General features: G+C 37.8%; 1 protein-coding gene across 1 annotated transcript in view; it reads left to right on the forward strand.

Annotated features, from left to right (window-relative positions):
• Nucleotides 1-13,003, forward strand: part of Tafa1 (TAFA chemokine like family member 1) — a 529,280-nt gene that overhangs the window by 241,962 nt on the left and 274,315 nt on the right. The gene's annotated exons all lie outside the window — the stretch shown is intronic.

The raw sequence follows: 13,003 nt of genomic DNA on the forward strand, positions 1-13,003 counted from the left end.
AGAAATAATTTCAAAACTCTCTGATTTGATTTAAATGTGAAATAAAATGAAATAAGGAAATGATCTTTCTGATTAGTGAAGCACTGGCCACACTCTAGTATTCCTAGCACCCACTCCACAGCTCCATGTCTGCTCAGACCGACTATTCAAACCACTTAAACAAAAACTGGAAGAGCATCTGTTGAAAGTGGGAAAGGCTTCATTTGTCCCACATGTAAAGTATGAAAAGCTAAAATGAGGACTGAGATGATTGATAAAGGTTTGATGTCGAGTTGGCTGCTTGAGCCCAGTTTCTATCTTTGTTACTTGTGGAAATCATTTGTGTCTTAGTTCCTGCCACTTAATTGTGATGGGGTGATGACAGTAAGGATGTTTTTTTAATTTCTCAGTTTAATATTTTTCTTTTTTTATATAAATGTACTTGTGTGTCTTTTGTGGGTGCATGCTCACACACGTCAACCACACTACAAGTGTGAAGTAGAGGGATAGCCTGAAGGAATTGGTTTTCCATTATATGGGTTCTGGGAATTGAACTCAAGTCCTCAAAGTTGGCAGCAGGTACATTTACCTCCTGAGACATGTCTCTGGAGCTGATTGTCCCCTGAGGTTCATTGAAATAATAATAAAAACATTATAAGATATGACTAGCAACATATCCGGCTCATAAACAAAACATCAATAAATAAGAATTCACATATAGCTATAATTTCTGCTTTAAGCAACCCTGCTGAGGACTACTGAAACTCTTCTTTCTTCTTTCCTGGTTCTCAATACATGAATATGATTAGAAATAAGAAATTGTACCATATTTTAGTATTCCTTCAGATGCAATTTAAACCTTTGTTTAAAATAAATACATTCTTTGAAGAAAATTCTTAGTCTTTTTGCTAGAATTTTCCAATTCTCTCCTCTTGCTTTATGAAAAAAAAATCATGTACAATATTGTTTTTCTTGTCTAAAATGTCATCAGAGCTAACACCTGTCCCAGTTCCAGCTCTGGTGACTCCTACAGATTTCCTCACATGGACAGCACTGGGAGCCTTGTCAGATTCCTGGTGCTTTTTGCCTGAAGCCACCCCAAGTCCCTGGTGCCATAGGTACACTGAGAGACCTGGAGGTGACAGGCTGCTTAACATCCATGCTCACAGAGGTCTAGAGTGCTCCAGGGCTAAAAGGGCAGGCACAGTCCACCAGTCCCCTGCCACTACCAACACCATTCTTAAGTATATTTTCTGGTTTCCCTCCCCTCTTGTGAGTTTTTTCACTCAACAAGGATGTGTACACAGAGTTCAGAGGAGAAAGGAATATCGACCCTATGAGGTTTCTAAAACAGCACAGTTCATGATCTTACAGCAGAGTGTGAAGAACAGACTCCCTCCACTGGGTCATAAGATCTCACGGTAGCATATTGGACTCCGGGCATTTGGTGTTCTTCACTGAGCATGAATCACCCTGATTATCCTGTTCCTAGAAATTCTATTTTGTTGTGGTGTAACTTTTGGAAAGATGATATAAATTCCAAGATGGTTTATATCTCTTTTGTACTGCACACAATTTGAATATTAATCCAGTCATGACCTAACTGGCAGATTTAGAAATGACCTCATGTGGTGTGGCAAAGGCATTGGTGTCTTATTATAAGATTTCTTTTAAGACATAGATTTAAAAGGTAGGAGAAATGCTTGGGAGTTTTTTGTTTTTGTTTGTTTTTTCTTTTTAAAGACGTTAAGAGGATAACAAAATTCTAACACATTCTTCATATTAATTTCTGATAACTAGTTTGCAATAATTTACCTGCAAAGTCAGAGGCAGTGGCTTATTGTTTTATAAATTGCCAAACCAGAAAGCATGGTGTGGCAATTTCAGACCTTGGAAAGGACAACTAAAGAGAAGCACTTCATGAAACAATGCAATTTGGAAGCATTCCTGGAGAAGGTTTCACTGTTTCTAGACTTAAAATAAAATTATTGAGATGAGATTAAGAATAAGACAAATCCCTTGGAAGGTAAATAGATTGTAAAATTACAGGAACAAGCCAACAAGGCAAATGTCCTCTGTTATGGTTTGGATATGAAGTGCTCATGAGAAAGAGAAAAGGAAAGGTCTCCCCAAAAAATCTTCCCTCTGGTTCTCTTGCCCATACGGACATAAAGCAATAAAACTGAGTTAAGGAAGGCAGAGACAGAGAAGGTAGGATCGACTCCTAGACAGTTACTCTCTTTCCAGAGACTCTGTAAACTTTAGGAGGGGGGACTAAGTTGGATGAAGTATGTCACTGAGGGCCCTGATTCTTGAGCATATCTTGTCCCTGGCTCCATTCCTACCATATGCTATGATTCCTGAGAGACACTGTGTAAGAAGCTCCTTTGCCACATGAGGTCTCCAAGTGCTTGGACTAAGCAACCATGTGCTCAACCCCCTGAAGCCATGAGCAAAATACATCTTTCCTCCCTTTACATAATTTCTGTCAGGTTCTTGTTCACTGTCCCACAAAATGTGTTTTAAGACCAGAACAGATAGCTAGAAGAAATTGTGTACAAGTTCCTAGCTTTAGCAACCCAACTCAAATACCTTAGGCACCAGAGAAGATGTCTTAGCTGAAGTGACTAGAAGAAGCCAGGGGATAACCAAGTTTAGGAACATAGGCATTGTTACTAGGACTTGCTCTCTCCTGGGCACTCTTAGCCATGGCTTTGCTATTTGGGTCAAAATAGCCTGAAGAGTTCCAGGTTTAAGTAACCTGGCTTAGCAAATTTCCTTGGGAGAATTTTTTCTGTGTGTTTCTTGTAGTTACATTGATTGGTTGTGGTCAGAACATCATCCTTTAGAGATCTGTCATTGTCAAACTTGAGATATTCTGTTTGACTCTTCTGTCCAAAGGCCTGTGGATGGAAGAGGTAGGTGATTTTCTGGAGAAAACGGAGACTAGCTGCTTAGGAGCCAACAACAATTTGGGAATCTTCTACCACTGACCTGCGAAATTTGGGATTTGAAAGGCAGTGAGTAGGAGAAAGGCATAAATAACATCTAAGAATAAACAGGATATAAAAAAAAAGGAAAAGAAAGGAAAGAAAAGAAAGAAAGAAAAGAAAAGAGAAGAGAAGAGAAGAGAAGAGAAGAGAAAAGAAAAGAAAAGAAAAAAGAAAAGAAAAGAAAAGGTAGGCCAAGAAATCCAACCTGAGATCCTTTTGCCCATACAGACATAAAGCAATAGAACTGAATTAAGGCTGGCAGAGGTAGAGAAAGCCCATCGTTGAGTGGACATGGTTTGTTGGGAGTTTGTCCAGTACCAGTTGTAGAGTGAGTGCTCATCATGGGACACTTCAATGTAATGAACGTTTTAGTCACTTCCCTTCAAAGCCATGTGTCTGAGCTAATACCAATGACAAAAGGCTTTAAATATTTTTTTGTCCTTTCAGCACTCTCTCTGTCCCTAGTATATGAGAGCCTAGGCTATTAATATCCAAGTACATGAGCTTTGTTTGAAGATGATGTTAAGATAAGTTACTAGACTGTGATCTTGTACTTAATACATAACTGTTTGCTCACTGGAGACTGAGAATGTATTATAAATATAGGTTTGTTTTGTTTTGGGTTTTTCACTGTTTACATTTTATCTTATTTTGTGTATCAATGTCTTCCCTGCCATATGTATGTATATCAAGTAAGCACTTGGTGCCCTGAGAAATTAGAAAAAATTCTCTGTAGACCCATGCAATTAGAGTGTTGGGAGACACGATGGAGTGCCTAAGAGTTGAAGGCAGATCTCTACAAGAGCAACAAGTACTCTTAATGGCTGAGCTATCTCTTCTGACTCTCAATATAAGGATTTTTGGGGAACCAGAACCAAGGTAATATTTCTTCCAGGCCAGAATAGACCCTTGAACACTCTCTCTCTCTCTCTCTCTCTCTCTCTCTCTCTCTCCCATCTCTATTATACCCCAAGAGCAGCTCTACTCTATGCCCCCAGGCCTCCTTTCCCATCTCTATTATATCCTAAGGGCAGCTCTGTCTCACGTGTTCAGGCCTCCCAAATATAAATCATGGTGCTCTCCTTTGAGAGGCTGGCTGGCTCTAGTCCCGAATCATTGAAACGCTCAGTCAGTAACAACTTATCTTGCAGGCTTTAAAATTCTCACCCACTCTTTCTTACAGATGACCGGCCTCTAAGGCGAAATAAAAATTGCTTGAATGGGGAAGTGGACAGGAATTCACAAAAGAAAAGAAATTCTCTAGCCTAGTTGGGCAAGCCTAAGTGATCCCTTAATCATTTTTCTAGCAATTTCCCTCTTCCCTGGAGCCTGACCCTGCAGGACAAGGATCTATTTTCAAGTCAATTACTATTCATAAAGGCCATAATTACATAAAAAATCATAAAAGGAACCCCATTTCTCTTATTATGGTAATGTGATGGTAATTTTTGAAATAACTACAATTCATATGATAGAAATGGCAGTTGCTTTCTTTCAGCTTCTCCTTGCTGTTAGTTTAATACCACCCCATTCCCAAATCTCCAATGTATTCATAGAGCAGCCATAAATGGCGGCTTGTAGATGGTGTTTAAGCAAGAAAGCAAACACAACAAATGATTAGTTTATAATGTATCAATGTAGCCAATCAGCTTTTCATTGGATAGTATTCAAAGGTTTTCCCAAGAATTTAGGTGGTAGATGCATGAGAGGATAGGTGGTATCTGTGAGTATAGGCTGACCTTCCTGAAGCCTGTTCACAGTCAGTTCACTACATTTCAGCTCCTTGGCACCATCATAATATGTTTTTTTCTTGATATTTGCAAAGTATTGTGAATGATCTCTCATTTCCACACACTGTTAGAGATTCTACTATTCTCTTATCATTTCCGTTTCATTCATTCCTCCCTTTCTACCAGTATTTATTCAACCATCTGTTCTATATCACAATATAGCTATGAAGCAATCAAAGGCTCTGCTTTAGTGGACACACAGGATATATGGAAAGACAAGGTGATGCGGGGAGAAAAGCATACAGAGGTGACATTTAAAAAGAGAACTGAATGAAGGGATGGAGTTAGCTCAAGGGGATAGCATTTGCAGCATAGCACCCATCCTGAGGAAAATCTGGTTGTGAGGAATAGACCATGGCTTCTGTATGTGGAATATGCTGAGGCAGAGAAGAGGGATATAAGCCTGAAGAGGGGACCAAGGCCTATAATAGCTAAAGCATAGACTCCTTCCTGAGTCACACAAGCATGACTACAGAGACCTGGCATGATTTACCTGTAGGGACACTGAAGCTATAAGGATGTTAATTCAGTCACGGATGTCAAATATATAGAAGCTACACAGCTGGGATTCATACTAAGGTCTTTGAAGCTCCAAAGCCTTAATTGTCTACAATCTCAGTATAGCTCTCAAGAGTCAGTAGGCAATTCCAGGTGTGCTCTCTCATTGGCTTTAGAAGTAAGCTCAGCCCTCAAAACATACAACTGTGTGCATGTTATTAAGCTCACTGGGCTGGCTTCTCTTCCAGCTTCGTTCTCATCTTCTTGATCTAACTGCAGAGTTACAGGTTCAGTTAAATTACTCTTATGAAGTCTACCATCTATTTTCTTCTTTTCCTTTGTCACCACTATGATTCAAGAACAAAGCCTCCTCTCAGTCTTTTCCCAAGTTTTTTTTTCTTTTTTGAACTCACAACAGTCTAGTAACATCTTTCATTTGAATCCTTCCATATTCCCTGATGTCTCAGTTTGGCCACATGCAATCTATATTTTGAACCACATCCTCTTTCCCCTTCCTTTGCAGAGGCAGATGGATGGTAGTAGATGCTGCAAATTGAATTTAGGTCCTGGCAAGCATTCTGCCACCAAGCTCTGCATTTGCATTTTATGTTGAGATAGACTCTCACTGAGTTGACCAAGCTGGCTTAGAACTCACTGTTTACAGCACTGTGTAGGTTCAGATTCTGATTTTACCACTTCTGCACTATGATGCTGATCTATTGTTTAAAAGCTCTATGGCTGCCTGTAAATTAAAGACGGTAATAACAACCACCTGGTTTTTGAGCAAAAAACCTTTTATATGCAAAAAACCTTGAGAACAATAGTGGAGCATTAAAACACACATAATAAAGTTTACTTTTGAAGTCTTATTTGCAGATGCATTTAGAAGAATCTACTGAATGCTAAGTATACTTATTGAGTAAGTTTCATTACTCTTCAAACTGAACATGCCTTTATAAACCCATTTCCTTGCCTTCTCTAAAACATATCCCATCTTCTGTGATCATTGAATGACACCCATCTCTTAAGGCTTTCTTGAAATTTCCCTTTGGAAATCCATCACAACTTCTCTTTTAGATACCAGTTCTCATTCCTGTCCATTATTGTAGCTCTGGATTTGTGTGCAACCTTTGTTGTAGACATTGCTGTTTCACTGTCTGTGCTGAGGCTTTATTCCCTCCAAGCAGACTATAGAAGTCTAATAAGATGCAAGTTAGGTAATGATTGGATCAAGTTTTAATTTTCTACCCTACAGCCTCAGCACTGTACTATGTTGGACAGGGCTTACTTTATGAAAGTTCATGGGGAGAAGCTTATCATTCACTTTTCATGGCTAACAATACCAAGGTGGAAGTTTGGTTTCTGTTCTATTAGTAGAAGATCAAAATACAGAGTCAGCCCTAATAACAAGGTTCTGAAGTTGAAACAGGTTATTCAACTTTGACATATATATTGTTGATGATTGAAGGTCAATAAGACATTAGTTGTAGATTAAAGATCTTTACTGTGTGGCAACTGTGCTTTGGTTTAGCTCCTACCTTGCAGAAATGTAGATTCAGTTGGAAAATCTACAGAAATAACTAGGGAAACAATTTCTTTTTACTTTTCTTGGATAAAATTTATCCAAAATATTATGCACATATGTATAATTAGTATAGTTAATCCAAAGCATTACTTTTTAATATGGGTTAAAGATAAATCAAGGATATATACATATATGTGCATATATATGTGTGTACATATGTATATATTTATACATATGTTCATATATGTATATATTCATATACATATGTATAAATATTCACATGTTATGCCATGGAGGCTGATTATTGAGAAAGTACTAAACTCAATTCCATTAATATTGAACCACAGAAGATGAGTCAGTGGAGGTAAAGCATTCCAATATTCTTCTGTACTAATACTCATTCATATTTGCTTTAAATGCAGTCAAATCTATCTTTTTTTAACCTGAAAAGAAGATTTTTGCATCATTTGTACCTCAGAAATAAAATAACTTCCTATCTGCCTTTCAGTGTGAGGAGAGAAGTTTTAAGCATGGCAGCTGCTCTCCAAATAGCTGTGCTGGGATCTGGTCCAATAGGAAGCAGTGAGATCTTCTAGGGACATCACTACCTCTCCAAAGGAAAGCTGAGAGGGTATAGGAATATTACAAATAACTATAGTTTTCGACCGAAGACATCATGCTAAAGTTAAGTCTCGTTTTCCTGCAAATGACCTTCTAGGACATTCATGTCTGCTTTTCCAATGGACAATGGAGTGATGTGATTGTTGGATTCAAGACATCAAATTATCCATGCTAGCAATAAACCAAGCACATATTGACAGGTTTCTACAGTACAATAAATAGAACAGGTAAGTGGATACTGAATCTAGCCCTGGACATAGCAACTACTTGGCCTCATTCAAAAAAAAAAAAGGTGAGGAAATGAATTTTGTAATGAATTGCTTGTCACTCAAAAGATATTTGATATTGCAAGAGGAAACAAACTATTCCAAAGAGTGACCATTGTGCCAAAGGGGAAGAAATCAATCAAATAGTTGCTAGAACAACAGATGCAGTGTCTTCATTCATCTTCAAGTCATCTGCAGCCATACTCATTTGGATCAAAGTGGACTGTTGAGGCTTAGTCTGTTGCTATGTATTCTTGTGCTAAATTCTGTACCCACGGGGCAGGTCTAGGCCTATTAGTGAATTCTCCCGTTTTCAAATTTTCGTTGCACAAACAATGTTCCTTGACTTAAAACTACTGAATAAATAAAATTGGCTACAGCCAATCACTGAAGGAATTAGAGGTAGGTGAGTTTGGAGTGACCTGGTTGGGAGAGAGGAGAGACCAGGTGGAGGACAAGGAGGAAGAATGAGGAAAGAGGAGGAAGCCACCATGAGGGGAGATAGACCATGAGCACATGATCAGGAGAAACATCAAATATCTGGGATCTACTGCTGGGGAGGGAGTCAGACCAGCAGTTAAAAGAGTAGACTAGGAGTTACCTGCCAGTAATTGTCAATGCCGAATAAAACAACCATAGTCTGAGTTTCATTTATTTGTAAGCTAGCCGGAATAATCTTCAATTGGTTATGTAAGATTCCAACCTCTGTCAGTAGTCCTTACTTGAGAGCACTTGGGGGCATCTCAAGTAAGGCAGATCACAGATCAATGCAAAAGCAAGAGGTTTATTTTCTGGAACATCAGGATTGACCCTCAATCAGTCCCTTGAGATGAAGGCAACCCCAAATGGCTATCATAAACAGTTTTCCTACTTTTTAGGAGCCCGGGTAACATCAGCAAGGCTACAGTTCAAATTTATTGGCTAAGCATATTGACCTTTAAATCTATTGGCTAGCAAGCATGACACACATTTGAACTCTTCCTGGGACTTTCCAGAGGGTCGGGTGACTATCAATCAGTACATTCTGAGAATTTTTTACTCAAGAATAATCCTGTGGGTGGAGAATAGAACTTGGCCCCAGGTAAGAGGGGAAGCTATAAGGAGGGTGTGGAACTGGAAAACACCCCTAAGATTCCTCAGTTGAACTATGGTGGAAGGTTCCAGTCTGAAAAATGTGAATGAATAAAGATGGGATAAAGATCACTCTTTAGTTCTCAGATGAGCTTTTATTAATATGATTATTTTTCTCTTATTAAATTTGGCTTACAAATTGATGTTTAGAAATCTGGTTTCCATGCCATTTAAAAAAAACATTATCAATTTTACATTTATTGGTTTGGTTCTGACAACATTAATCACTAAGTCCAGATAGTGAAAACTAAATCTACCCATTCTAATATTTACCAAGAAAGTTGTAAAAGCTGAGAACTTCATGCTAAGTCTCAATCATTAGCAATCATCACTGTTTTTCCTTGAACCTAGCCCAGGCAGGGACCCTCATACTCCTCCCCTTTGTTTCTTTTCTTTGGATCTAACTATATCCATCTGAGGGTGATCAGTGTCTGTGGCCACCGGCCAGATTATCACTGAGGGAAAACTGAAGCTCAGGTTACAATCTAGACTTTTTAGCTTTTTTCTCTTTTGTTTGCCTGCATTTCTGTTTTGTAAGAGATAATGATTTATCTGTTTAAAAACCCCTGAATTTCTTCGGATCAGCTCCTTTCAAAAGATATTTACTAGCACATCTGTCAAGAGAAAGACGGTGGTTGACAGAAAAATACGTAGTGACTAGAAACCTTGTTATAATAAGCATGTATACCTAAATAACCAAAGTCGGGATCAAGAAATCAATTTTCTAGTAAATCGATTTCTTAATGAATCCTTTTATTAATAATTGTTCTGCCTCATAATCCTTCCTCTAGCTTCTGTAGGGTAAACTATTTATTAAAGACAGAAAATTGTATTACATTTCCCAAACAGTAGAATGTAAGATAAGACCAGATGGCTATTCCAAGCTATCTTTAAACTGAAGAATTGTTACAGTCCTTTCAGGTTGTAAATAGAATAAAACAGTTTTTACTCTTGGTCTTAGATGGCCCTGACAAGGGGCCCTGCTGACCATTTACAGAGCAATGTCTACATTTTCTAGCTACACAGTGTCAGCTCAGAAAGTATTCCTTTCAGCCACAGGGGACGTGGAATGTTTTCACTGCAAGGGGTCTCTCAAACAAAAACTTCTTTATTTGGGGGGTTTGTTGTGGCTGCTCAGAATGAATACACTTTCCATGAGACCAAGTCTTTGACTATGCTATCTAGCCTGTCTGCACTTCCACTGTTTGTACAAAGTGACACTCATGATATCTCTCTCCTAACATGGAGTGCAAAGTCATGTTTTGATCTGTGTGATTTTGATGGTGTCTGTGAGTTAATTTTTTGTTTGTTTTTACTCTGGTAAATATTAGTTTTCTTTCTTAAAAATCACAGTTGTCTTTCCTGAAATATAAAGATGTTCCTGAGAGCATTCTGACTGCAAATTTTAATAGAATTGTGTAAAAATGTATAATCGTGTATAAAACCTAGTGGGCATGGCCATGGCATTGTGAGACAAAATGCCAGAAGGAAATGTGGATCTGTAGTGAAAGACTGATGGTTTGGTTAGGACTTAGAAGAAGCTGGGTGCTGGCGTTTGGGTTAGGTTGTTGTGATGATTACACATTTATTGAGGTAGTGTGTCCACTCTGCTCTTCAGTTGTTCTGTCTCTTTCTTGAGCCTTTCTACTGACCACAGAAGCCAGTTTCTCACATGCCTTTGTTGCTTTCCTATGCTCACACAGCAGTCAGTGTGATTTCTGATGATTCTGGGCTTCTCATCACTCCTGTGATTGGCGCCATTAAAGGGATAAAGAGATAACATCAGAGCATCAGGCTCCTGACCATCCCTCTGGCTTCATCTCATTCCTCTTCATTTGTATTACTTCATCACACCCTCCTCCTCCCCAGCCTGTGAATTCATGAGGTCCATTCCATTCACATAGTTCAGACCTGGCATGTTCTGGTCACACTTTCTATCTCTCCGGACCATTTTTGCTTTAGAACTCAGCTAACTTTCCTCGGAAGCAAGCACTTCTATGAAGCCTTCTCATGCCACTTCAATAATTAGCTTTACTCATCTAACTTCAAACACATCATAGACATCTTTTCCCAGGTATAACCTATTTCTCAAAGGATAATTAAGTTCATGTATTCAGGGACTGGTGTAGTCTTTTCTTGTTGGAGTTATGTGGCCCAACTCCTAGGAGATCATCTCAATCACAGTTAGTACTCCACTGGTAATTAAGGAATCAATGGATAATCCAACAAATGAATACCTTTAATCCAATAAGCACCAGGGTAAGTACACAATGTCATGTACTGTGCACTTTAATACATTCTCTTTTGAATGTGGTGCATTCTTTTCTTCTTCAAACCATGAAGCTATACTGTGACTATCCTATTCAACTTAGTGGTTGTCATGGGGAATCCAAGTGTTCATAGAATACTTAATATTTCCATCTCATTTGCACCTGAAAATGCAAATCAAAATTCTATGTAACTCTGTAGTGATATTTTACAACAAAGACCAACTGCCGCTGATGTAAATTCTCAGTGTCTCTCAATGACCCATACATTTATCCATACTCTTGGACCCCAGGAGTTATGTGCTGGGGAATCTGTTAAGACATTGGTAGAAGACTGGATATATGTGAATAGAACTTTCATATGTACTTTCTATGTCATTTGTATGTATATCCTCCAAAACTATAAGCTAGGAGACTTTGGGAGTGTAGTATAAATTAGCCATCTTAGTATTTTTTTATGGTAATAAAAATCTAATTTATATATTGCCCAAAATAAAATCATATCGTGAAAGATTTAACTTTGTTTTTCAATATTATTTTCTTTTTTCAGTTTATCACATTTGGTTCAATAACATCCACAATTGCAGAACTTCTGAAGTTTTGTAAAATAAAGAAGTAGAAAGATTTGGTTTCTACTGAGATGTCCCTTCACTAGAATCTGATACAAAAAATAAAATTTGATCACTTGCCTTCTCAAAGTCTGACTTCTATAGGATGATTTGTTCCTTAATACAAAATCATTTATGATCTATATTCACTGAATCTGAGAACCCCTACTTGCCTGATTTCCAGATAGACTGAAGATTTTTTTTTCCAATTTAGCCCAAACACAATCTAGTTTGATTAATTAAATATCTTAGATTGTTTTCTTCAGAGGATTTTTTCTATTAAATATTTTTCAAATGACATATGTTGATAGTCTTTTCTCCTTTCTCCATCTCCTCCCAGATTCTATCCACTTACCTTTTTATAAGCACCAAATCCCACATTTGGGAATTCAACAAATACACTTGGTGATTTGATCAATTACATGCTGTATATATTTAAAATCTTCAAATCTTATCATATTTTCATAACTTCTTCAGCATCATTAAAAGTATTTATGATAGATATTTGGTATCAGGTTGTGTTTCTTTAGAAAGATAGCCACATGACACAACAATATTTCTTATTTCTCTGCATAGCATGGTTTTAGATTAGGGAAAAATATTTTTATTGAGAAAAAGTTCTTAAGGTATTGTATATGGAGATGGAAATTTGATTTCAATCAGGATGTTAATGTTTCTCACAAGAACTTTGACCCCTGAAAACAGCATAGGTACATGCTGTTGTTAAATAACATTGTATATTACATGCAGGACCTTCAGCAGGATTTGCCAGTATCTGGCCTATAATAAAAGGTTTCATCCCTTTTGTCTTAATAGTCTTCCTTGTTATTTTTCAGTGAACATGTATAAAAGTATTCTCATGCAAAATTTGACTATCATTCTTCACAGTACATGGAAAATTTGCTTTAAAAAGAAGACATTTTTTTATGGCAACACTGAGGCCTGAAGATTTTCTTCTGTGAGTGTGATGATTGACATTTGATCAAGATCCAGTCCCATGGCCTTACTTTACTATGAAAAGGACCGAATATGGAGAACTTAGGTTCCATTCTTTAAGTGGTACAGGATGAGTCAGGAGCCACTAACTCCTACTGTCACCATCACCACCACACCACAGGAAGCCCTGGTTACAAAGTACTCTAGTCTCAGTCTGGGTCTTTCTTTGATGCCACTAATGTGAGTTTCTAGAAAATATTCATTAGTGGCAAAGTGAGTTTCTAGAATTCACAAGATGATTTGGAAATATCAGATGTGTGGATAGAGACAAGCATGTGATAGAGAGGTTGCCTCACACATGAAAGTGCCTGTATTCTATCATGAACAAC

This window comes from Apodemus sylvaticus, chromosome 2 (assembly GCF_947179515.1).
Source record: "Apodemus sylvaticus chromosome 2, mApoSyl1.1, whole genome shotgun sequence".
NCBI lineage: Eukaryota > Metazoa > Chordata > Mammalia > Rodentia > Muridae > Apodemus > Apodemus sylvaticus.